This window comes from Lonchura striata, chromosome 2, assembly GCF_050655825.1.
Source record: "Lonchura striata isolate lonStrDom1 chromosome 2, ASM5065582v1, whole genome shotgun sequence".
Lineage (NCBI taxonomy): Eukaryota > Metazoa > Chordata > Aves > Passeriformes > Estrildidae > Lonchura > Lonchura striata.
Genome location: NC_140704.1, coordinates 74,982,275 through 75,009,260, shown reverse-complemented (window position 1 = coordinate 75,009,260; position 26,986 = coordinate 74,982,275). Strand labels below are relative to the sequence as shown.

The following is a 26,986-nucleotide window of genomic DNA, read 5'->3' as shown; positions in this document are numbered from 1 at the left end:
TATGATATTTCTGTTCCTTCCCAAGGCCACCAACATTTAAGAGCCCTCAGGTAAAGTAGTCTAATATAGATATACCTAATATTGTTAATTCTTCAGCCAGGAAAGATCAAGAGTTTTGCTGGATATGTCAGGATGCTGTGTAGGGAAAGAAAAGCATTAAACAGTTACAATTTTCATTTGTATTTATATTTAGATTACAGTATTGTAACTCCTTGCAGCTGATTGCAACATTTTCTGAAACAAGTTCATTGTTACTGTTTATTTTGATAAGTTTGTCTATCAAGCATTTTAAAAATGCTCACTACCACCATATTCCCCAAGATCCAACAGTACAAGAATATTTGGACTTGCAACACCCATGGGATTCTTTGACTGAACTGTCCAACTGCAGGTGTCCTGAGCAGGGAAGCAATTTCTGATGCTATTCTATGCCCATTTGGTTTCCCCTGTTGTCTACAGCTATATTTTACTCAGTGTCCTTGCTCAGTCAAAAAAGTAGAACTTGATAGAAAGACTTGTAAGAATACAGAGAAAAGAGACCTGTTTGCATTGAGACTGACTCTGTCGGGGGCAAGATGCCATGGGTAGAATTTTAGGCTTGAATGAGCTAGGACTGGAATAGAAATTATGTTAAGACTTCTGAGAAAAGGACTCTGACAAATGGCAAACCAGCAATGAAATGTTTGCATTCCTTTTACAAGGTGTAATAGTTCTGTTGCCATAGCTACTGTATGTTGAGATTGATGATGTAGCTACAGCAACAGAGCCAACATCCATGTTCAGTGTAAAATTCCTAAGTCATTACTTAATCCTTCTTTTACCTCCCTGCAAACTTCTAAAAGAGGAAAAAATAGGATTATCTTGTTCTTTGAATGAATTAAAACTTTGCTAAAAATAGAATTTAAAAATCCAGAGCAGACAGCTGGTGCTAGAACATGCCTCCCTGACACAAATTGCCTCATCCCATGATTCCCCTCTCCACACTGACTGAAGTCCATTGCTTTTTTGCTAAAAGAGAGCTGTCTCTGCCTTCCTCAATGGGTGATGTTTGGCATTCTGCAGCTCCACCAGGTCCCACAATATTCAAGTGCAGCACATAGTCACTTATAAACCAATCCTTCTATTGGGTATAGTTGGTTGTTTCTTATCTCCCACCACCCACTATGATTTTGAAGATAAACTTCTACTCAGAAATTCTGCACTTTTCATAGCAATTTTTTGCTTCCACTTAACAGTGCTAGTTCCCAACATAAAAAGGGAAATATTACATCAAGCACACAAAGTGCTGTTTAAAGCATAATTTTTAATTTTCAGCATGCTGTTTGCCATGTGATTGCCAACTGGATAATGTTTGGCAAACCAAGGGCATATTTTGTTATGCATATGTACAACTAAATAGAAAATAGTTTAAATTTTAACCCAGTATAATGATTTCTGCTTTAATACTCAAATTCAAGCCTCACCAAAAACAAGGAATCTCTTCTAGGGGAATTTATATTGGGTCCTTAAGAGGAATAGACAGCACAAGCCTTGATTTCCTAAGGATCACATAAAATAATATGCCTTATCATTGCAAAATGCCAATGTGAAAATACCAGCAAAAGCAAGCACCCTGAACTCTACCTATTTTTGCTTCAATGTCCTATTTAAAACTGAGATTTTTTTCTAAACTACGTAATCTTAGTCAAGTGGTCAGTCTTTGCTAGAACTTTAAAAGGATTAAGCAACACATAAACCCTGATTTAGCATAAATTAATCTGCAACTGTTGATTAGAAGAGCACTAAAGAAGTTTTATGTTAGTCAAATTTAGAATATTCTCAATTAGAAAAAAAAATCCTCACTGTTTAGAAATAATCTCACAAGAGTCCGTAGGGCAGCAGATTCTCAGTGTAAATATTTAAACTTTTAGTAACAAGATGTTTAGGCATGCTCATAAATCCATGTGTGTCATAACGACCCAACATCTACACTGACATTGCTAATTTTGGTTCATGTGGACAGAAAAAAGGCTCAAGTAAATACTACCGAGCATTTTTTTCCATACCCTGTCTTTCTGTCAGGTCAGAATTGCTAAGCCTTTCAGAGACATTCAGTTAATGTCAGAAAAATGTTTCTTCTGTCTGAAAAGGTACAGCACAGGTAGCATGTATGCGAAGTTATTCCTTCAGCAAGTGTTATTAGTCAACAGTTTTATGTTTAAAAAAAATGAAAAATAATACAAACACTGCCCAAGTTTCAGCATTTTCAGGGAAGAAGATGAACACACAGGTCCTGAGAAGTGACCATTTTGTAGTTGAGGCTAGTGTGCTTTTTCCCTCCTCCCCAGCATTACAACATATCTTTCCCACAGACCAGGGTCTGAAAGAGGAAAGTTTCACAACAGGCACCGGCATACCACACACTGGCCTGAGATGGCAGAAATGGTGCAGGAAGTGAATCTACCAGAAGTTCACAAGTTTTCTAATATACAGCGGAATATAGATACCATCTAGCTGGAAGGAAAGAAAAAAATGTAGAGTTGATTGGGTTCATGCAATGCAGTGAGAGGGAGAAAAACTCAGAGCAAAGGGATAATGGGGTTTTAAATCACTTCACAGGTAGCCAAATTGATTGATATTCCACAAGTATTATGTTTTGTAAAAAGAATTTACAACTTATATATATATTTTTTTTTGTTTTGTTTTGTTGACAAGCTGTATGAGGTTTGGGCAATCTAACAAAATCAAAACCTTGTAGTCACCAGGTCATCACTAACCCTGGTATTGTAATACCTTTGCCAGTGCAACCTGATAGCTGGTGTTAGATGTTTAAAAGAGTTTTGCTGCAGTATTTCAGAGTTCTCAATATCTACAAATTTAGGATGATTGTAGGCTCTGAACTAATTAACAGTAGAACTGGAGATAGGCTGCTCTACACAAGACCTGCATACAAGCAGGCACTCAGGCATGACTGGAATTTCAATCAGAACCAGGAAAGGCTTCCTAAAACACAGAAGTATTTGCCACTACCCTGAAAGTAATAGTTCTGAGGTCAAAAGGTAAGAGTAGGAGACCATCAACATTTTCTTTCAACACTTGAGATTCTACCTGCATACCACAGTAGTGTGTAACATGTCTGGTACAAGCCTAAGCAAGGAGAAAAGAGGATTCTGAGGGTGTTCAGGTGCTTCCAGACCTAAATACAAGCAGATTTTCACCTCAATTTTAACACCAGATTCTCAAAGAATAAACAATCTGGATGACCAGGACTTCTTCAAGCTGTGTCTATTCTATGAAACCAACCACTACACATTATAAGGAACTGAGTCTACCACATCTGGATTTGGCTTGTTTTATTACCTTAAAGAGAATTTGATGCAAACAATCCCCATATGACAGAAAGCAAGCCACAGTTCCAGAGAAAGCTAAGGTTCCTTCCTGCACACTGGCCACTGCAAGAAGATAGACAGGAACTCAAAATGCATATAACCTTTTCAATGTAGTGACAAACCCTGTAAAAGTGAAGTGCAAAGCTTCAAAATAATTTGCTGTCGGATTGCCCTGAACATGATAAAAGAAAGGAGTATCACTTCTTTCTGAAGTAGAGATGGAAATAACTGCAATAAATTGGATTTCAATGCCAGAATATCAATATGGAGACTAAAAATAAGGAATAATTTGTTAACTGTCAGTACCTTTAAAACTCAACAGTACCAAGATATTAGTTTTGTGCAGTACAAAATTAATTTAGAAAAAAAAAATCCTCCAAATTCAGGAGAACTTAAAGTGGCACTCTTTCATAGAGGCACTACCTTTATTATTAAAAGCACTTGTGGTATTTATTCTACTCTACACAATAAAAATGCCAGATCCAGGGCAACATTTCTTCTATTCTTCATTAAATTTATTCCTTAAATTTTATACACTGATCCCCGGCATGAATTGAAGGTTTCCCGCCTATCTGAATTACATTAAGCAGGACTTTCTTACAGGAGTGCAGTGGACTTTTATTGCAGCAACAGAGACTCAGCACAATGATCTGAATGAAAAAGAAAGTAATACCTCACAGACACAGTCAACCCTATGACTTCTATCCTGAATTTATTTTAATAAATGCAGTAATTTACTCTAATCCACCTGTGGTAGGAGAAAGATGTTTTGCATACAAGAACATCAGAGCTACAGCATTATTTGATAAATATTTCCACAGCTTCTCAAGCAAGCAACTGTCATCCTCTGATCAGTGTGTCAAAAATGAAGCTTATATAAATGGAAATGAAAATTCAAGTATAAACAGGTGGTCTGTATAAGCAGGTGGTCTGCACCTAGTAAGATAATTAATCAGTATTCTGGTAAGGAATCTGCAAGTGAGAGAACTAGTATGGAGGGTCATCCCAGAGGCCATCCCAGTAGTTGTGACATAGTTCTAAAAAACTTTGCAATTTTAAGTGATCAACTTTCTTGTGCTTTCAATAAAAAAAAGTAAAATTTTAAAAGCAAAACAGTGATGTGGGTAATATTTAATCAGTATTATTTTAAAGGAGTCAGCCATATTGTCATGACAAAAAAAAAATAACTTTATTCAGACATCTCCATTTTATATATTCTTCTTTTTGTGTGCACCAACAGATTAGAATAGAAAGACTTTAAAGAGTCAAATGGATGCAAACAGGAGTAAAAAACATGGAGTTTCGTAGTCAAACTTCTCTCTACCAAGCTGTTTACAGTGAGTGGTCTGAGATGACTGCAGAAAAACTCATTATTGCTCAGTGTTGACAGTGGTAGCCATGTGGTGTTCCAGGCATGGAAAGGAAAATAATTGGGAGTTGCTGATGTGGGTGAAGTCGTTCACGTATAAGGACATATTCCAAAAGACAAGATTCAAAAGTGACAGTTGAAATTGTTCATTAAACATCCTAAGAAATTACATTGGAAAAAGACCATAACTGATCTTGAAGCTATCAAGAGATGGTTAGTCTGATTCACTTTCTATGCTTAATCAGTATTTTCAAAGTAAAAACTAGAGAGCTTCATGCAGCATAGGAGGGCTGAGCAAATTCAGGTCTCCCCACAGGTCTGTGAAACTGCGTTATGTAAATTCTTTCCATCCTACATACCTCAATTATTCACTACTTCCAACATACCAAGTACACAGGATATTTTCTCTGTATCCAAATGAATGTAGTTGCCAGCTAAAAGTAATTATTTTCTCCCAGCAAAGGAAGTAATCCAGATATAGAGACTTCTGCTTTGAGATACTCATTTGCACCTCCCACTTGTTGGGGGAGGTTGTGGGGGTGTAAACTATCACAGAGAATTTCTTAACCCATGAAAGGATTTCAGCTCAGTGCAGCTGGAGACGTGGATAATGGTCAAGGAACAGAAGGAGCTCCTTGCTCCCAGATGTGCTGCATTTGTGCACTTATTGTGTGCCTCCTGGACTCCACCCATTCCTAGAGCCCACAGTGGAAAAGATGATCCCATAAAATTTAAGACATGTAAGAGAGGATTTAAAATAAACCAAAAGTAAGGAAGGATCAGTATTTTTTGAGATGCTGCAAATACACAAAAGAATCACTGCCAGCTGGCAAACTGGTGACCATACCACCTGCCAGAATAAACTATCCTGTGCCTTGGTGCAAGGCTTTGGCTAGCTTTGCAATGTCTATTGGTATATTTCCCGTGAGCCTTGGCAGCACCAGGCAGTCTCTTACCTAATCTGCATCCAGGCAGGAGTGAAAACAGGGAGAGGGGTGAAGGAGAACAGATGAGCACAAAGGGAAGTCAATGGTCAATCAGGGGTCTGAGACTACCTTGCAGCATGTGGGAGGAAAAGAAGTAAAACTTAGATGTGTATTGTCTGCAAGAAAGGCCCTAATATGCAAAGACATGCAGGCAGGATTTAGGAGAAGGTTGAGGAAATGAAACACGAGGGATTCTTAATGGCAGAGATACCTGTGTCAATAGTTCACTACAGAGGGTTCAGCACAATAAAGCAATATATTTGAAAGAAGCTGTTGCTGTGATAAGGAATAGGACAATTGTGACAAATTGTAAGGGTAATGTCACAGAGCAGAAACACAGAAACCCCAGCCAGGGGAAAATCACCCTGGTAAGGTACAAGAAGACATAAAGTTCTAGCCTGAGAGTCCCTGGGTGAGTACAGTCTTAACTACCTTTTGGTTTGGAAATTGGGATATGGAGGAGCTCAAGGGGAAAGAAGATAAAAGAGGAAGCAAACTGTTCAAGGAAGAAAGGCAATCCTTAAGTCATGCAAACAAATTTTGGTCTGTGTTCCTAACCCCACTGAGAACAAGAATAATGCTTTGCCTTCTTGCTGCCTTGCAAAGATACACGAGGTCCTAGAAACAGCTAGATTTGGTCTGATACTGAACAGGAGTAAAAACCATGTCATTTTGTACAGTCAGACTTCTCTCTACCAAGGCTTTCTCATCTGTGTTTTTTTCTTTCCCATTATCCAAGCTAGTGAAGAATTGTCTATTATGCTGGTCCAGTCCCAAAGCAGTTTCCCAAGAGGAACAGAGATGAAACAATCTCCAGTATTGTAAAAAACACATATATTGGCAGACAGCAATGGATTAAATACAAGTACAAGGTTCATCTGTTTTTCCATTCACTCTAGTATTTAATTCTATTAAGGTTATCTTAAATAAAGAGCTCTCACTCACTACTGTAGGGGGATATTTTTTGAAGTAATTCCAGGATATTTTCACTGTGCTGCTTTTTTGCTTTTTTTCACTCTAATGGGAAATCCTTACACATATACACACACACATGCACACATGCCTCAATTTTAAGAAAACATGTAAATTCTTTTATGCCCTCAAGGACCTGGCAAACAGGAAGATTTTTCAAGTAGAGGAATGGCCAAGCAGCAGCTTTTAGGTTTATGGACACAAAGGCTAGTGACATAAGGCACATACACTTTGTACCACAATTGCCTGCTACTGAATTTTCACAGTAGGTCAGTGACTTGATTACATAAATAGTGGAAAAAAGAGATCAAACAATTCCCAACACAGCCAATATATCTCTGTTGTGTATGAAAAATCAGGAGTTGGCAAGAGATAATCTAGGACGTTTCTGGTCTTAAAAAACAGCACAACTCCAAATTTAAAGTTACTGGCTCCAGTAAAGTTGGCTTAAAGCAATTTTTATTATCTACAACTTTCTGAAATACGCTCAACTTCACTGAACACCTCATATTTATGATTCTACCTACACAAAGAAGAACTTAGAGAACTTAGAGAACTTGTTTCTAACTCACAGTTCTCATCTTTGCTTTAAAGAAGTCCTCAGAACATTTTCATTGCTGTCATATCTGAGTTATGATAAACATGTCCAAAAATGGTTAACTGATTATCTTCAGTGGGTAATTAGGAGTACTGACGAATGTGACTTTCTCTACCAATGGTAGATGTCAAGGATTATCATTTAGGGATTTAAGTTTGCTTCTTAAGATACTTGACAAGAACTGCAGCACTACATTTGCAAGTTTTGTAAAACCTAGAGAACAGAGCAAAATATTTTATGTAACAATGATGTGTTTTAGAGCACTAGGCCTTTGGCACAAGGACCTTCTCAGATGATCAGTCAAGGCTTCAAAATACCATCTAACCCAGGCATGTCGCTGTAACTGAATTCAAATATCTGCTAACCACAGCTAAGTTATAATCCCCAGCTCACACTGAAGGGATAAAAAGAAGCAACAAAAAGGTAGGAGTTAAAACATCTTCTATAACAGTTACTTGAATATCTTAACCAGATGGTTTGTAATGATTTGTTGCTTAGCCAAGGCAGTTAAAAAAAGAAGTCAGAGTTTCGTTTGCAGTCTAGGAAATGAAATTTCAGGTGTCAATATGTAGCAATCTTCAGATGTAATAAAATTATACCCTTTTCCTAGAAGCATGATAAGAGAATTGCAAATTGCCACCACATTTTGTCAAGAGGAAATTCTTAAATAGCATCTGCAAGATACCCTGTGCAGTCTCGAAGTGCTCAACAATTGTTGAGATAGCAGCCAGTTGAAAAATAAAACACACTCTCATCTTTGCTTTATTCTTGATGTGAATGATATCCTTCTTTAGGCTACTTTACATGTTGTTCTGTGCAAAAAATTGGGCTATTTGTCTGAAATAGAAATTATCTGTAGAGTGAAAAACATTTTAATTTTTAATTTTCTTTTAAGATTATGTAAGAAACTTCTGAAGCAGTACAAGTTGCATGTACAGTTGAAATGGAAAATAGAAACATTGTTCCATGCCTCAGAATACTTAATGAATTTTCCATGCATTGCTTCATCTGACCAGTTGCATTAATCACACCATACAACATGCACTGCACCTTGTCACATCCAAAAACTGTGCATATTTTAGACAAAATGAAAATTAAACCCATGTAAAGTTAAGAAACTGCAAGCCTCTGAAAATAGGTGATTAATGAGTCTTATCAATCACACTTGTAGCAATGCTAAATTTGGAGATCTTGCTCTTAGCTTAAACAGATATTAGTGAAGGATTTGTCTTTAACCTTCAGCATTATTTTTTTATTTCTCTGCAAGAGTACTTCATAAGAGAAATATCTGTACAAAAATTGTACTTGTTAGCTAGGACAACACACACAAGCCAGTTGTTGAGGCCAACAATACCCCTGGAGCAATGCTTCAGCACTAGACTGCAGAAATAGCAGAGCAACCCAAATGAACCCAGAATTTCAAGGGAGGGCTCTTTATATTCCTCTAATTGGGTGGACACATCAATCCTTGTTAGAGCACCTCAGTGATTCATTTGTTGTTTACTGAAGCATGTGCTGGAAGAGTCCACTGGCATGCCTTTAAGGGTCACAAAGAAGCCTCTTCCATTGAAATTTAAAATCTAGTTGTCTTTAGCAACTTTTTAATAAACAGGATTTTCATTTGACCATATTAAAAGCTTACTTTGTTGAGATTTAGAAAGAAGGGTTTGTCCTCGCAAAAGAGCAGAGGGAGCTGATAATATTCTGATTAGATTTTTTCAGTGATAATGTGTTATTAGCACTTGAGTTTCAGAACAAAACTCATATAGCTTCTTCCTTGTCTCAAGAAGTTCTTCTCAAAAAGCCACCTTTCTTCATCCCAGAGGCAGCAGTTTTTATACCTACTGGAGTCTTTTTAACAAACAGCTTTTCAATCAGACATGCTAATGCAGGTAAGTAGCTGGAGTGCTCCAAGGCCTCATCAGGCACAGGTTCACACAAGACCGCCGGCATGCTGCCTGGCTTTAACACCAGCTACTCAGGTGCTGGTGGTCATATGGCTACCCAAAGCACACCGTGGGCTAACTCTGTGCATTTGTGGGGCTGTTTGCATGGTTTCTGCAGATTGCTGAGCCCTGTACTGCCATGCAGCTCTAGCATGTACCTTGAGCTAACTCAAAACCACTGGTGCATCACAGAGCCATCCCAGCAGCACCAGCAGTGTAGATGTGTGAAAAAATTCACAGGAAGAAGGAGAAGGAAGCAGGTTTTGATGCAGCAACACATTGTGCAGATTGCCTAGCAGGACCATTGGGTAAGCTCTCAGGAACCGCTCTTCACACCCCTAGTGCTGGGAAGCTTCCCCATCAAGAAGCCAAGTGGCATCACCCAGGGGTGAAGGTCAGGAAGTTTTGTGAAAACACAACTTCAAGTCAAAAACTGTGCTTTTGTCAGTCTGTTTCCCTTGACCGCTTTTAGTATTTGCATTAGGGATGACATGCTAGCTTGTTATCTGAGTGTACATCACTGTTTATAGAAGCTTCTTTCTTTCACTCAATGTGAGTTTGGTCTACAGAAGCAAATCCACTAGAAAACAGGGGTCAGTGTCCTGCTCTCTTTAACAGAGGGAAGACTGGTGTGCTTTAACCTGTATTTATGCTGACTATATGTGCTAAAGGAATCATACTGGACCCATTAACACTTGTAGGATGGATTCAGTCTCTGTAGTGCCATACATATGTAAAAGTGTGCAAATGTAAGGCAGTGGGATCTCCATCATTACTGTCATCTCTCATGTTGCCATTTGGTAATTACTCAGCTTTTTAGATTTTGCAAGCATTTCAGAAAAGCTGTGTGTGCAAAAAAAAAAAAAAGTTTTATAATGAAAGATAAAACTGGTATGATTACCACTGATTTTTTATATGTTGCTTTTATTCAATTTAGTTCAAATGAAAAGAATGGAACAAGGACACTTACGCCAGGCAAAACAATACTGAAACTGGTACTGAAGCATGCAGTTGGAAGGCAGAACTATGGGGCACAGAGAAGTGTAACATACTGGTGTCCATGCTAATGGAAGCAGTAGGGCAAAATGCATGTGAAATTCTACAGGAGGTGGTTAAAATTCTCAGAAAGATAAAATTAGCTCCCACAGAGCTTCCTCATGAATGTGGCTTATGGTGCTGCTGTGAACAGAGCCAACTCCTGCACTTCTAAAGCTACCAAACGCATGATGGACAGATTCCCACTTTTATGGCTGCAATATAAACAAGCAGAAAGCTGTAGATCTGATGGATGATGCTGGTCCAACTATTCTTCACTTCCAGATAAAATCAGAAAATGCATTTACTTGCAGTTTGTTTCTCAAAAATCCCATCAATATGCCTTTCTTTTTACTGCATTGCCTCAGGACATGGTAAAAAAGACTTCTCCTGGAGTTCTTGTAGGCAGGAAGCATCCAATGAGTTACTGCATGAAAAGATAAATGATTGCTGGGCTTACCTCATAAAACACAGCTTTACACAAGAATAGCACACTTACCTTGCTGCCCTGACAAACTGTCTTGTTTTTTGCTAACAGTGCTAACTTCCCCTCCCTTGAGCAAGTGGTACCATTTTCCTGCAGCCAAATGGCTGACACAGTAGACATAAATACAAAACCCTTGTACAAAAAGAAGTGCAGAGTTACAGCTGTTTCATAAATACGTGTCATGGTTTGACACAGAGAAAGAATTTTTCTCCAAAGGAAGAGGTCAGTTTGGATATTGACCAATTGAAGGTGGACACGCCTCTGAGAGCACAGAGGGGTTAAAAGCAGAATTCCCAGGAGAACTCGCTCTCTTTGGTTCCGGTCAGCCGCAGTGCAGCCTCTCCCCTGCCTGGCCCGTGGCTGGGTGGGGAGGGGAAGGCCCATAGCCTGACTGAGGTGGGCCCAAGGATGGAGGGGACTGGAACCCCTCTGCAGATGGAAGGGTGGAGAAAATCTGGGATGTCTCCGTTCCCTCCCCAGAGTCTCTCTCTCTCGAGAGAGAAAGAGACAGTGGTGGTTTCGTCAGCAGTTCACTGCGGGGAAGGAGAAGAGCAGGGGAGCCACAAGGTGTCCAGCTGCCTGTGAGAGTCAGAGCCTGGGCAATGAGCCATCCTTGGGAGTTGGGACTTTTAACCCTTCCTTGAGAAATTAAAGATTTGTGAAATTTTTCTCCTCCTTGATTTGAAAGAGAGGAAGAGAGACAGCCTGGACCCTGGGATGTTAGAAGGAGAAACAATAGGTGGGAGGAGATGATGGAGTGGCTTTTTGGCTGGACTTTTTCTTGGTAGCCACAGACTGAACTGTTCTTCTCCTCCAAGAGAGACTGTATTTTAGGAGAATGCCGGTGAGCCAAAGAGACCATGCTTCAGCTGGGAAAAGACAGAAGTGGAGCGAACAGAGAAAAGTTAGGGAGGATTGTGGTGGTGCCCCCTGTCTTCAGAGAAGAAGAAGAAAAGAAGAAGATCTCTGTTCCTGGACCCTCGACCCCAGGGGAACATGGGAGGGACTGTGGTCCCAAAAATGAAAAACTGTTGTTTTTTTCCCCTCTTGGCAGGGCATCCTTGAAAGGAAAAATCCTAAAAGCAGTCTGTCCATCCATGCATTGGTGGTGAGAGCACTGTGCATGGGAAGGAGAAAGGTCACCATTGGCAAACTTTTTTCTCCGGGTGGTGCCATGTGTGACATGGAAGCACAGGATGTGGCATCTCTGTTTCTTGGGGGTCTGTGGCACAGGAGGGACTCCTCTCTCCCTCGATGGGCTGGGTATCGATTGTCTGGAGGGTGGAAAACTGATTGGGGTCCAGGTTGTGTCTTGGTTTATTGTGGTTTATTGGAGTTGGGTGGTGGGAGGAGGAATGCTTTGGAAGGTTTGCTGCATCTCTCCCTCGAATCCACGGGGATAGAACCCCTGTGGAGCCCGGCCAGCTGGGCAGTGGGGCAAGGTGGGCAGAGGGAAGGAACTTCTCCTTGGATCCCGGGGGGCTTGGAGAAGCTCCCTCGTGAGTCCAAAGACGAGCTGGTCCCACAAGCAAAGGAAAGAGGCGCTCTCCCTCAGGATTAGTTCCAAAGCTTAATGAGGGCCTGGAGAGATCCCAGGCCACATCTGACTTTGAAGGACCTCCAGAGCAAGAGAGAGGGTCTCCTGGCCCGGAGCTGCCAGATATAGGGGGGGCGGGGAAAACCGAACAGCCAGTGGGGAAGGACATGGGAGTGGCTCTCTGGGGGCAAGGCCTCAGAGTGACCACTGAGGAGGGGAAAGCTGGAATAGATCAAACAGGTACAAAGAGGGGATATGGAGGGACAAACCACTATGAGAGGATATACATTGAAAACACAACTCTACAAAGGTTTTCATTTTGAATTTTGTGTGTGTTTTTTCTTTCTTTTTCCTTTTATAGTAGTATAGTAGTAGTAGCTTAATAAAGTTTTTTCCTTGTTATTAAGCTTGGGCCTGCTTTGCTCTGTTCTCGATCGCATTTCACTGCATTCAATTGAAAGATTAAATTTTCATGGGGGCGCTGGCATTGTGCCAGTGTCAAACCATGACAATACACTAAGTGAGAAATCATATATTATGCTGAGGATCTTTCCACAGGATAAGACATTTTAGAAAAAGAGCTAAGTTCCTGTTTAGGACAAAAGTATTTCTTAAACCAGCACTGGTGTAGCAATTTGTTATATGCAACATGTTTTGATTGCTGCTTTACTGGACTAATTCTATCAAGGAGTACAGCCTGTAGTCTGAACAACCTGTTTTGCAGTGGGAATCAAGAATGACAGATGAAACTGTCAAGCTAAACTACCATTTATCTTTTGAAACAAGCGATAAGTGAATCTTACATTAAACAAAAACCCGAAACAAAAACACCACAACTCCTTTGAAGAGATCATAAATATGTACTAGTAATTGAAATATAAGTACCTTGAATAAAACTGATGGAAATCCCCCCAGATTCCCTCCAATCAGCATCAAGCAAGCACTAGGAAACTCAAAAGTCTGAATCCAAATTTCCAGTTCAACATAACATTTTGATAATAACAACCTACTCACTATTTTAATTATTCAAATCAAAAGGCAACATAAACTAAGAATTTAGTGAGCCTTCTGCAACTCTATTGCAATGCCAAGATCACAATATCCCTTGAATGGTCTGGCTCTTGGCCAAGTCGCCAAAGTGTCGAATGGTCAGAGGCATCCCTTTACTCACCATACCAGTTTACTTGCACCTGAGTTTTACATCAATCTTCACTCAGATGTAAACAAAAGGATTGCATGGTAAACCATAAGGGTTATTGCTTGCTTAACAGGAAACTACTTTGAAAGACCCAAAAAAACCCAAAACAAAAAAAAAAAAAAAAAAAAAAAAAAAAAAAATTTGAGTCGGTTTTCATTTACACAAAATAATGCAGATGGTTATTAAAGTTCACAGTCAGAGTTAACTCAGTTCTGATTTTCCATACTGGAACTCCCTTGCAAGACATACAGTGATCTCTGGGCACATTTAGCCCTTCATTACTTAAGTAATTCACTTATATTTTAAAACAAATGCATTTTATTAGAAGACTTCGCAATTGGGTTAAAAGTATAATTATTTTTTTAAATGTCATAATGTGATGTTTCCATGTTCTAGTCACAAGATTAATAATCTTACAAATGTGAATTCAGATCAAAAGCATGCTTAGATTAATAACATTAAAAATCTTTACAATACTGAATTTAGGTGATACAGCTAAGCCAAATGAAATAGTTTGCAGTCAAGTAGGACAGCCACTGCCAGCTCCTCTTCCCTTGTAGCTTGTCTGGCTCTTAGCTGAACCTTGTGTGAGCTGATTCAGTTCACTGAGCTGTGAGGAAAGAAGCTCAGCCAGAAGAAAAATAAAACAAACACGGGAGAACATAAACCAGCCCACCCCATGGAACTGCTGGTTCAGGTCATACCTGCATCCTTGGGGTGGAAGTATCTCCCACAATCTATCTAATATCTAGATGGGATTAGTTCTCAAATAAGAAAAAAATTACAGACATGTAATGTAAATTTTAAATGTTCACATTATGTTTTTGTCTTTAATGTAAAGTAATGGGACCAGCTCTATGGGTAAAATTCATGCTAGGCATTTAACTGGCAGCTGGGGACTTGAATATCTTCCCAGTAGCTCCTACAAATAAAACACTGCAAAACAGCATAAGGAGTACACATTTAATTATGAATTCAAACAAAGACATTTTCTTTACACTAGAACTACACGGCAAAAACATGTTTCAGTCTCCCAAAAGACTGCAATTTATGGCATTTTTATATACGTTTTCACAGTCAAAGAGGCAAAAATTTAGCTGCCCCTTGCTTGAAGAGGGTCACCTTTTCTATAAAAGAGCATGTTTCAATTCTCCTCTGCTGATTTTAGACTTGAATCTGAGTTTTCAACACCTTGGTGAAGGCTCAGAGCAGAGACATTCTCTTGCCAGTTAGTACTTTGTATAGCACAGAGCAGACAGCTCTATCAGTAAAGACTGACCTTGAACCAAGCAAAATATGTTTTATATGAGACAAAACTAATACCCCAGCTGAAGTCAGCAAGAGTGAGGGTTTGCATCCTGACTGTCCATGTTATATATGTCTTTCTTTAATTAACTCTAATTAGTCCACAGGCTTTGTGTCATATTGCATGGTTTAGGTCTTAAACCTATGAACTCTTATGAATTGTACTCTTTATTAAGTGGCTTACAGTAGAAAATGGAAATGTTATTACAATCACAGAATGGTTTCAGTCAGAAGAGACCTTAAGGATGATCTGGTTCCAAATCCCTTGCCATGGGCAAGGACACCTTCTACTTGACCAAGGACTGGGACATGCACAGCTTCTCTGGGCAACCTGTTCCAGTGCCTCACCTCCCTCACAGCAAAGAATTTCTTCCTAATATCTAACCTAATCTAATCTACTCCTTTAGTTTAAAACCATTCCCCCTTGTCCTATCCCTACATATCCTTGTAAAAAGCCCCTCTCCTGCTTTCTTATAGGCCACTTTAGGTACAGAAAGGCTGCTCTAAGGTCTCCTTGTAGCCTTCTCTTCTTCAGCCTGAATAACCTGAACTTTCTCAGCTTGTCCACATAGCAGAAGATATTGCAGATAGTAGTCTCAAAAATATACTCTAGTCCTGAAATACAAATTTGAGTGTTGATTTTAAAATTTGTGTTTATTTTGCTTGGCCTGTCTGTTCAGTAGAAAAAGGTTTCTGTAAAAGTGACTAATTGTGTCAACCATATCTGACTGATATCTGTGAGTTATTTCTCTATGGCAAATCAGATCAGCTCTGAGTTTAAGCATCAGCATGCACATAATACTTGAATACAATAACTGTTTTCTAGGATTTATCAGCCTGTAAATGAAGCTCCAACATGTTATTTTTAGCCCTTCATCTTGCTTACCTGTTGCTTGCCCAGCAGAGCTCCATAAGGTTGCTACTGAAACAGGCTTGCTGGATTACTTGTGAACAGTTTTAACAAAACCAGATTAACCATCAAAACACAGCTGAAGGAAGCTCTGATTCAGAGTGCTGACTCAAACTCAGGACAAGCAGTGAAATCCCACAACCACTCTAACCCACAATCCTCATTCAATAGCTGCCACACAGAGATCTCCCACAGAGATGGTACTGCCTGTGTGTACACCACTGCATGCTCCCTTACCTAGCGTAGCACATGTTACTGCACAGAAGCACACTCTTGCAGAACCCAGTTTATCTAGGGCACACTCCTTTTCCTCACTGCCATAATTACTAGGTGTGCTCTTTCTCGTGTATAGGTCCATGAACTGGTAAAAAAAAACCATTCAATTTTGCAGTACTTTGTGTCAGTTTATATGAGCTTATCAATATTAATAAGACCTAATGCCCAGGATTTTGTTTCCAACCAAAAGAATTCTAACCTAAGGCATATTGTTTTCTTACCTATCTTCTCAACATGAAAACTGCACTACTGCACACACTTACCTTGCACAGATTAAAAAGATAATGCTTCTTCCTCTTCAGGCAGTAGAAAACTTGCCTTCAACATCTATACTGTTCAAATTAACCTACCACTGGTTTCTCAAAGGAAGCAAGGAGAAAGGCAGAAAAGCAGACAGATGGCAGAACACTTGGATTTAATGTTCTGGTAAATGCTTTTGTATTACAACTGCAAACACAAGTATTTTATATATATATTATATATAAAATTCCACTCTAGTTTTGCTCCTAAACATGCCTCCTGGAAAGGTTCACTTTTAAAAATAAACCTTTTAAAAAAACCTCTTGGAAAGGTTCACTTTAAAAAGTTCCAACACACTCCTGTGCATGATTTGTCATCCATACATTCCTGAATAATCTAACAATTAGCAGCTAAACGAAGGTCAGCATTCCCTTATCTCTAATAACATCAAGACATGGGTAACTAGTCAAGAATCTGGTACATTAAACAGAAAAACACAGGCAAAATCTGCAAGTGCTTCTTGAGAAAACACTATTTCCAGTAAGCACATATGTAAACTCAATACCTCGTAGGTTGCCCTCAGGTAGGAAAAGATAGATAGATAGATAGATAGATAGATAGATAGATAGATAGATAGATAGATAGATAGATAGATAGATAGATAGATAGATTGATTTCAAACACACAGTCCAAAGCAGCATGGATATAGATATAGCCCCTGGTATTGAGTCAGGAACTTCAACGGCACCTGCACGCAAAATATAAACTGCACAAAGATATTTGTTCAGCTAAATATTATGTTTATTCAAAAGCATTTATGAATACACCAAAGATTTCTTTATAAATTATATCACTTTCAAAGCTACAGTTATTATACCATTAAGTTTCAGTCACCATGAGTTTAAAACATGAATAGCCTTCTCCACTCACCTGTGGAACAACCCAGCAAACGTTTCTGCAGCCTATAGATTAAGTAACAAAAGACATCCTAGTGTCATGTCAATCAGAAGTACGCAACTTTCCTCACAAAATTTCATTCTGGGCTTGAAAAGTAAAATTTTCAAACATACACGCATGATTGCTTATCACTGTCTTGAAATAAAACTAATGACCTGAAAAGCCTCAATAATTTTATGTTTTACTGCCCTTCTTGAACATCAGCCCCATTTTGAAGAATAACCTCAAACTTACAGCCCATTTAAAGAATTCTGTCACAAGTACTATGAGAAATCTTCATTTACCAACCTATGCTGTTCAGCATCAATAAACTAAACAGCTTTTTGCCAGCTCTAGAAAAGCCTTATTTGTGTATTTATTTACAGCATATACCATGTCCATAAAGCATCTTAGCAGAGGTTTCATCTTTGGATCTCAATATTAACAGAGGTCAGACACACCATCCATGAACCAGTACACTTGGCAAGGATTTTATTTCAATTGAACTAATTTCTCTGCACTCAAGAACTAGCTCACTCCAAAGGTTCCTTGTATCCCTGATCAACAAACCACAAGTCTGAAGGATACCTCAAGAGCAGAAGTCAAGATATTTCCTCTCCTTGCCCCAAGGCAGAATGAGTCATATTTAAGTAATCTCTCAATCGTTATTTCTTACCTGGTCTTAAATTAATCATTCACTTCTTTACACTGCACAAACCCAATGTGTTCATTTCTCCCTTTCATAGGTCCTGTTTGATCACTCTTATTATTTACATGTGCATGCCCTTGAACAGTAGCTCTCTCTTATGTGGCATATGACCCATGTAAGTAATACCTTTTAAAGTTCAAAGCACAATATAAAAAAGGAAATTCTTCAATGTCCATTTTAGGATAGTTAAAAGGAAATTTATTCTATTCTGGTTCTAAATACTTAACACAACTAAGGAATGGATCTCTGTTATCCTTGTTTTCCCTTTCTTGTCAACAAAATCTTCTTTGTGGCAATTCTGACCACATATTCCCAACAACTACCACATACTGTCTTTATTAGAAATTATGCCACAGACAAGGTATTTTTATTATGGTTTATTAATTAAAAATTATTTAAATTATTTTAACTCAGCTACTGATCATCTGTCATCTGTTACAGAGGAAAGAGCAACTATTTTTCCTCATGCAGTCCAAAGTTATCTATATGAACAGTGGAAATCTCCTTTCTTGTGTACAGCTCAGTTACTTGCTAGTCCTTAGTGACAGAACACAGAAAGATGACTCCCTGTTTCCATGAAAGGCTTTAATGTGATTGTAAACTGTGACGTGTATTGCTAAGATAAAAAAATATTCCAATGTGTTAGTTAAGATGAATTCTCTGTATTTTTTATTTCATATTAAGTTATTCCTGGCTGTGAATCTGGAACTTTGAAATACAGTCTCTTAGGAACTATGAGCAGATTTAACCACAAATAGCTAAATGTGCCTAGATACATGAAGTTATATTTAACAATCTCCCTAACTAATTAGATGAGGGGACCAGAATCATATGGCGATTATGGGTATTCTAAGTTCAGTCAGAAAGAAAGGAGAGTTTCTAACCAGGCTAGAGCCTGGGAAAAGAGTTGGAGTTCACGTCATCTAGCCTTCTGAACTGGAGTTCTTTCATACTGTCCTGCCTCAACGGTGACATGGCTAGATAAAGATAAAACAGGGCATTTGTAATAATTAAGTAACCTCTTTGGTCTTCTTTACAGAGCAGGGAGTCAATGAACATCACTAGCGCAGCAGCTGATGACTGTCACTCCAAACCATGGATGCAAGTCTCACCAAAGCCACTAATTTTGCAAGACAGCCCAGAAGGCTTCCTTGGACAGTCTGATTTTATTTGTTGGCTTTAAGAAGACCAGAGAAGCTCCTTGCCAAGAGGAATCCCTAAGGTTGCTCAGAGGTGAGGTTTCCAGAAACAGAAGGGCGAGACACGCAAGAGATTCAAGCCAGGAACTTGAAGCTTAGGAAAAAAACCTTTAAAATGCTGTGGGTCTACTACCAGGTAGTACACCCACAGTCAAATGCCAAGGGTGTTAAAAGGAAGTTTGGGACTAGGGAGGACTCCAGATTTTCATTCCAGTGCACAAAACTTCTGCATACTTGAAACAAGCATTAGAATTAAAAATTTGAAAGAGCTTGTGGGCAGAGATCAGGCTGTGAATAATATATATTCATCTATTATTTGGTTCTATCAACACTGTAAGCTTTCTCTGTGTATGGAGTCAATTAACTGAGATGACTAGCTGTAATTTTAATGCAAAGAATGTTATTTGAGAGGATTTTTGGGAGCAAAATGTACAGCAGCTGATCTAAATCAATACCCTTCTATTCCCTGGCCCCCTACTAGGGGACCCTCCACAAAGACCAAAGGCAATTTTATGTTTTCACCCTATAGGTACAAACTTGTCCTTTAGAATAAAAGACATATATATCTGTCATCATGAACTCACTTGGCTGAACATGGTCTTCACCTTGATGGCATCATACTCAATGTCCACAGCAATCACATTGTTATCTCCATCATTTATAGATGTTATGTTTTATTTAGACACAATTAAAATCTAGAGCAATTAGAAGTGGATCCAAATAATGGTTCTCTATAAAAGAAGCTCAGGCCTGTATGACTGTGACAGCTACTGGCCTTTATGCAATACGCAACCCAGAATAGCCACAGCTTGACAGACAAGCTTTGTCTTTTATAATAGCAAATCTTTCCCCTAAAACTGTGTTCTGGACAGTTTTTCAACTCACTAATGCAGTCTAATTATGAGCTTGCAGCAATTTAATTGTCTACAGGATCAAACAAACCTAGTTTTTTCTTGAAAATAAGACACAATTCAAGCTATCACAGAAGCGTTGGGTTTGATGGTGGAATTTTTTTTCTTTTAGTCAAGTCTTCTGTTTAAAACTAAAATAATGTGTAAAAAGGAAATATTCTCTCCCCTTTCAGTCAGCAGAGAAAATCACATTAATATTTCCTCAGCTGGTAAGAAGCTTAAAACTGTTGAATGCTTTCAGCTGGCAGAGCTCCAATTTTTCCATATTGTTACAGGATTTGCATGAAACTTTGTTTAAGACCAAGTTCTCATGTTGATATGATCTCACTTTAGTGAACATCTAGATTTGGGAGCCATATGCATGCAAACCATTGGGGTCTAGTAGCATGAGTTACAGCGTTTAAAATTAAAGTTTTACAAGCAGTGGTTCTGGACTCATACCTCTGCTCATTACATATGAATGCCAGAACACAATTAAGTTGATGACATCCTGTGTTCTGCATGTCTGCTAATGCACACACTGCCTATTACTGTGTGATTATCAAGGTGTTCTTTGAAATAGGCTGAATTGGTTCATGGCTAAAAATTTGGACTTCTAGAAAGGATAAGCAACGGAAATGGCTACAAAGGCACCATGATCATTTAATTTAAATACAGATAAGTGAGCTACAGTAACATGGCAAGGAAGGGCACAGTGCCAAAGCTAGATGAAAAATTAGTTTGAAGATAAAACTTTTTTAAATGGGATACATTTACAAATATGGACAGAGAAAATACAATATATCCCAACAGGTTAGAATACAGTTTCTAATAATAAGTATTTAAAATAGCTTCTTCAGGCAGGAGAAAATGTGCCAAATATCTTGTTTTTTTAAGTAGAAAGGAAATAAAAGCTACTGAGATAAATATTTCTATTCTCAGTCTGTAAATTTACTGTCATTGTTCCACAGAAAACTTCTGGACAGACATTTTTTTTTCTGAACCACAAATCTGTCAGTGCAGAATTTCCTTCATTCTCTATTACCTCTGTTTCAGATGATGAGGCACTCAGATGTTCCTCACAGGGTCAATGGCTGTGGGAGAGCATGCAATGCATGCTCATTTCCCTCAACACCGTACTCCATATATCAACTACAACTCAGAACACACATGGCAAGTATTTAAAGACACAATATTTATCCTGCTTCAAGCATTTGTTCATCTGTTAACTGATATGCTTGCTCTTCTCCATAATGTCTTTGTAACAGTGACATTCCAAGAGATGTCTGCAAAAACACCTGTAGGTGATTTGCAGTCCAATTGGTAACAAAAGCAGTGAAGGCCACTTTTAGTACACTGTGGCATAGTGGATTGTCAGTAGTGTGCTGTTCAGTGGGAATGAGACACCATAAGGGTGCTAGCAGCACCAATAATTTCTTCATTAATCTGTCAGTCACTGACTCATCCACAGAAGAGGATGACAGCTGAACTTTCAGTGGCCTTATAATCATTCTAGTACTTATAAAATTATACTGTAATATTAGTTTTCTTGAGCTTTGTTGAGGCTTCTACTCACTATTACATGAACAAGAAAAGAGTGTACTCCAATGAACTATCATATTTCAGTGCAGCTCTTACTTAGCTTGGCTTTAAAACTATTATTTATTAAGGTAATGTCATCTGTTCAAGGTAACTGGATGGAAAGGATGGACCACTAGGCAGAAAGCTGAATTTTCCTCTAGATATCACTAGGGAAACTAGCACTGAATAAATCATTAAAATGCACAATATTGGTGGAACATCAGGTGGCTACAAGCAGCTAAAAAAATTTCTGCTGGTACCTCTTCACCGGAGGATGACTTTTTTCCAGATGAAAATCTCCGAGGGTAGGAAATGAGAAAAGGGAACAGCATATGGAAGAAGAGAATGGATAAATTCTCTTAATAAAAATCTCTCCTGTGAGCAATACCAGATACTTCAGAAAAAAGATATCTTCAAGGACAACTTGTCACTCTCCTTGAACTCTCACATCCTACATGCAACATTCTAGGGCTATCAGAAAGCTCTTAGCTATGATTGCTGGAGTTACATAGAGCATGTGTGGACTGCAAACAAGAAAAGGATTTCCACATTTGCTTCATTCTGCTAATTTAAGCATTTGAATTACAGGCTCAGGATCTATCCTGAGCACTCAGGTACCCTACAGAAGCTTCACAAGCTCCAAGCGAAAGCTCCAAGTGAAATAAAGTTGCAAACTAAAACTACTCTCCTACATCTCAAGCAGAGAGTGGAATGGAAGAGCCTGGAAAATCTAGCCTGATTTTGAATTTTATCCTCTGGAGAACTTCTGTCTCCCTTGCTTTACAAGATCTGAAAAGAAAAGCAAGGGCCAACATGCATCTTTCACCCTCTCTTCAGTGACACCAGCTATTCCCAGAGCAGAATATTCACTGTTGCAGGGTTTACATGCAGGGCTGAGTGATGCTGCTGGAGGAAAATGAGCCTCACTCTCTCAGCACATCTAGTTAGGAAACATTGGTTAGAGCAGCTTGCACATCTTCCCCATTTGCTGAAGTTTTTCTGGTGACAGAAAAAATCCTGTAAGAACTGCTTCCACTGCCTCACATCTCACTGAATTTCTCTTCTCCCACCAGATCTGCACAATTAGCAGCAAAATTCAACCATGCACTTACCAGCACTGGCCAAAATACAGCAACTTTGTGTTCCTGGAAACTTTGTGTATGAAAGGAAAACGTAGAAATAATCTGAACACCTCATCCAGTGGTGACAGGTTTCACCCTGTCCTTTTGCAGACTCTTAATTTTATACCACCTCTACCTTGTTTTTGTTTTTTGTTTTTGTTCTCTGCTAATGACGCACTTCACTGCCTTGAGGAAGGATGATTACAGGAAGCTGATGTAGCAATTCTCTGGCTCCAGTCTATCTCAGACAAGCACATTCTAAAGCATTTCTCAAGGTGTAACTCTTCCATGTTCACTATGTTTGTAATTGGATTTTTCACTGTTTTATACATCTTGATTTGTGCATGTTTGGCATGTGTTTTTCTAAGGTAGGAAGATGAGAGGAACTTGCATCAATTCTAACATTTTTGATCCATTCTTTGTTTTGCCTAACTTTGCTTCATTTCTTCTCCATAGTTCAGTAATCATCCTAAATTTATCTAACCAGATGCACACCTATAGGATCCTACTATGTGACCATCTACTTCATCCTAAAACAGTTCATCACATCAAGATGTAATTTTGAATATGAGCCCCTCCATCATCAAACAGACACACAAGGAAAACAGTAATAGCAGAAAACAAGTTCAAAAACTATAACCAGGCTCTGTCCTTCTGCAGGGGTTATGTTCTACAACCCACTGAGTATTTAAAGACTACTGAAACAGGAGATAGCCAGCAGCCTCCTGATTTCACTACTCATACAGAACTAGCTTCCATTTGTCACACAACCATATTGATGGCATAGATTTCTATCATTAAAATTATTTATTGTGAAATTGTCATTATAGCTACTAGGCTTTTGCCTGAAGGAAAAGATTATGTTTCAACAGTGCATTCATATCCTCTTCATGCCAAGGCATCAGTAGTATTACAATTACCACCATGATATCATCCAGCAAGGCCCAGTCTTATTATACATTCAGTGTTGTATCCTTTGTAAGGACAGTAAGTGTCTAATCAAAATGAAGATACTGCTATCAGTCTTATAGTTTACATGAAGTACCAAGTCCTGCTGCTCTGAACAACTGCTAAGGCAGTGTATGCAAAATAAAATAAAAAGACATTCAAATTTCCTAAAGGTAAGAAAAATAAATCTCTGGATCGGCAGATTATAATCATAGGTGGCACCACTTAACAGGCTAAAATCTAAACTATGCAACATGTGACTAAAAAGCATGTGGCTTTCCCCACGCTATTGCACTGCTGGGGTACTTGGCAGTAGTCACCCAACAAGTCAGGCTACTATACAGACTACTTCAATTCCTATTCTGCAGAAGACAATACCAAACACATCAAAAGAGATCAGACTATGATTTATATCCTAAGACATAAGTTTTTTATTAATAAAACTGTTTCCTCAGCGTTAAATTCCATTAAGTGTACTTAAGACAGAATTACTACACATCTTGCTCCCAGGCAAAACCTGACCATTCCATATGTGTTACAAATAAGTATCTCTTTACATTTATTGGTGTGCAGACAAAAGTCAAAGGATTTATTTTCATATTCTGGCAAGTCAGGAATCTTCCATTTTTGAGGAATCACATCACTATCAATCTATTTCTATTTTAAACTTATTAATTTTCATACCAAATAACCAGTAGATACATTTTTATATTAATCACATTTCTCCATCTTGAAGTAAGAAGCTTAGGTGACATCACTATTAGGGAAGCAAGCTGTGAGATACAAGATATTTTAAGGAAGACTTTAAAGTCCTTTCCATTCTGCATGAAGTTTCCCCCCTTCTTCCCCCTGCATATTTTTTAATCTTGAAAGCATTTCCTACTAATGCATGAAACCCCCATTATGCTGCATATGGTTTCTATTATCAAGTCTATAATGCTTTCAGTAATTTCTTTAATTTCTCTAGTTGTTACCTCATTCTTTTCATGCCTGCTTGACACAGAAGCAGCAACCCAAGTTGTTCCTAAGTATCTTTCTTTAGTTATAAATCAGTCTCCACACTCCTGTAGCGTACCTCAAAATGGCTTGCTTTTACTACCCTTGCATGAATAAAGAAAAGGCCTTGAATATTGGCTGATTATTATACTCTTCATTATATATTTGGATATAATCCAATTTTCTTATTTAAAGAACTAGATTTTACCTAAAAATTAAATTTACATTGCACCCACGGACACTACGCTTACACCTACAGACCTAAATCAAGACCTGGGATTTGTGCACAAAAAACCTGAAGAATACTCTTCATAGAGATAAAATAAAAAAAATAACCAAACAAAAGACCTCCAAAATTCTTGTTTTCAAAATTACTAAATTAGTGCAAGATCAGCTTTCCATGGCAGATTTCCAAATAACTACTAACTCAATGGTAGCTGAGTGCCTAAAAATGTAACCACACAGTACTCACCCAAGATTTCATGGGAAGGCCTGTTTCTACCATGCAACCAGCTCCTTTTTTTTCTAGTCTGTTCGGCGCATGCCATTGGGCCATGGATGGGTGCCAGCACAAGGGAAGAATTTACCATTGTTCAGATGGAAGCCGTCGTGTACACAGGAGGTTCTGCAGAAGGACTTCATGGTTCACTGCATGGGCCAAAGTTACCAGTGGAACACAGCACAAACAGAAGCAGCTTCACTTGGAAATTACAATTTATTCCACGGACTTGATTTCGAATGATCAAAACACAAATACATAAGCTGTCTCCAGTAAGGCCTGGAGCCAACCCTAGACATGGCTCAGAAATTATGAAGATTGCATACTCTGTAGTCTTAGGGTAAGGGTATGCGCCAAAGGTATTCCACTTCCTGAAATAAATCAACCTTGTATCACCATCTTGCTTCAGAGGGTGCTGCATTTCAAATGCAATGATGTATGGAAGAGGGTTGAGGGGAGATAAAAATATTTCACCTGATCATTGCTTCAGGCAATAACTTGAACAGTGATTTCACCATTTTTACCCTTTTAATGTTGATTTTAACTGGATGTGATACACTCAAGAGGTTCAAATCAACAGAAAAAAAGTAAAAAAACTGCTACATGATTTCATTTTGGTAACTATGTACAATTTCCCTGTACTACACAATCAGTTATTTCATACATGAAGCATACAAGAATAGACAGAACCACCATGAATTTCCAACCTTTTGTGTTTATTCTGTCCACAGATCAGAGTTGGTGCTCCCTGGCTAAACTGAAACAGCCGGACAAAAGGAAAATATCCACTGCACACAATCCACTAGCAAAGAAGATCACAAAACAAAGCTTGTCCCTCAAATGGAGTCCTGTGATACAATGAGTAGACAGCAAGTGCAAAAACCTTTGGTCATGTCCTTGCTTCTTCTTTTTCCCTCAGCCCTAAATGTTGCCCAGAATTCTCAGAAACACCCTGAATACAAAAGGATTGTGTCGGACAAGCTATCTCCCCTGGAGAGAGCAGTAGCAGCAGATGCTGCATCGTCCATCTTCCGTCAGTATGGCACTCCCACTCCAGACTCTCCCTGGCTTAATGGGGAACATCTACACAGCAAAAAAAAAAAAAAACCTCAGTGTTTGAAGCCTGGCCACCAGTTTAGGTGGTGCCTGGCAAACATCTGGCAAACAGAGAGGGGACATTTAGACATATTTTAGGGCTCTGATGGCTTCTTCAGAAGAGATCTTAATTGGAAATACTGGAAATACCAACTAATTGCTATGCAAGGGGCCTTGGGGTGTATATTTTCTAGTGAACGTTCATCACCCTCGAGGGGAAGCAAAAAAACCCACTGCCACCGCCTGTTTAGAAGCCCACTGGCAATATTCTTTTGTCAGCTTTAACTCAACTCCAGCCTAACACACCAGACATCTTCTGTTCAGAAACTTTCATTAGCTTACACAATGATACATTTTAAACGGGCTTAAGCATGCTCCCTCTAAAAAGAAATATATATATACTCGAATTTTGGACACGAGTTGGGAAAGAAGAGTAGTGAAGAAGGAACAGACATCGAGACGCAACAACTCGAACAAAAGAGATCTCAAGATGTCGCACTAACAAGCACGCACACAATCTTCCTCTTGATACACTGCTTCCCCTCGGCAGAGGGGGATGCTTCAGGAGACCGCCCGCCGGAGCGCAGAGCACGCGTGGGTCTCCCAGACGGAGCCCGGCGGGGAGCGCGTCCCTGCGGCGTCGCTGCTCCGCGGGGCTTCCTACTGCGGCACGGACACCGCAATTCGCCTCGCCCTCTTTGCTCAGAGCGACCCACGAAACACCCCACGCCGCTGCAGAGGGACCCCCTGACCCACGTCTCCTGCCCCAAGGCCACTGACAGGAG

General features: G+C 39.0%; 1 protein-coding gene across 3 annotated transcripts in view; it reads right to left on the bottom strand.

Moving 5' to 3' along the window:
• Window positions 1-26,986, bottom strand: part of BASP1 (brain abundant membrane attached signal protein 1) — a 51,850-nt gene that overhangs the window by 23,016 nt on the left and 1,848 nt on the right. The window contains exon 1 of one of the 3 annotated variants that reach the window (XM_085571646.1): window positions 22,655-22,794. The exons of the other annotated variants lie outside the window; for them this stretch is intronic. The gene's annotated coding sequence lies outside the window, so the exon portion shown is untranslated. Of the gene's footprint in view, window positions 1-22,654; window positions 22,795-26,986 lie in introns of those variants that run through there. 3 annotated transcript variants of the gene reach the window in all.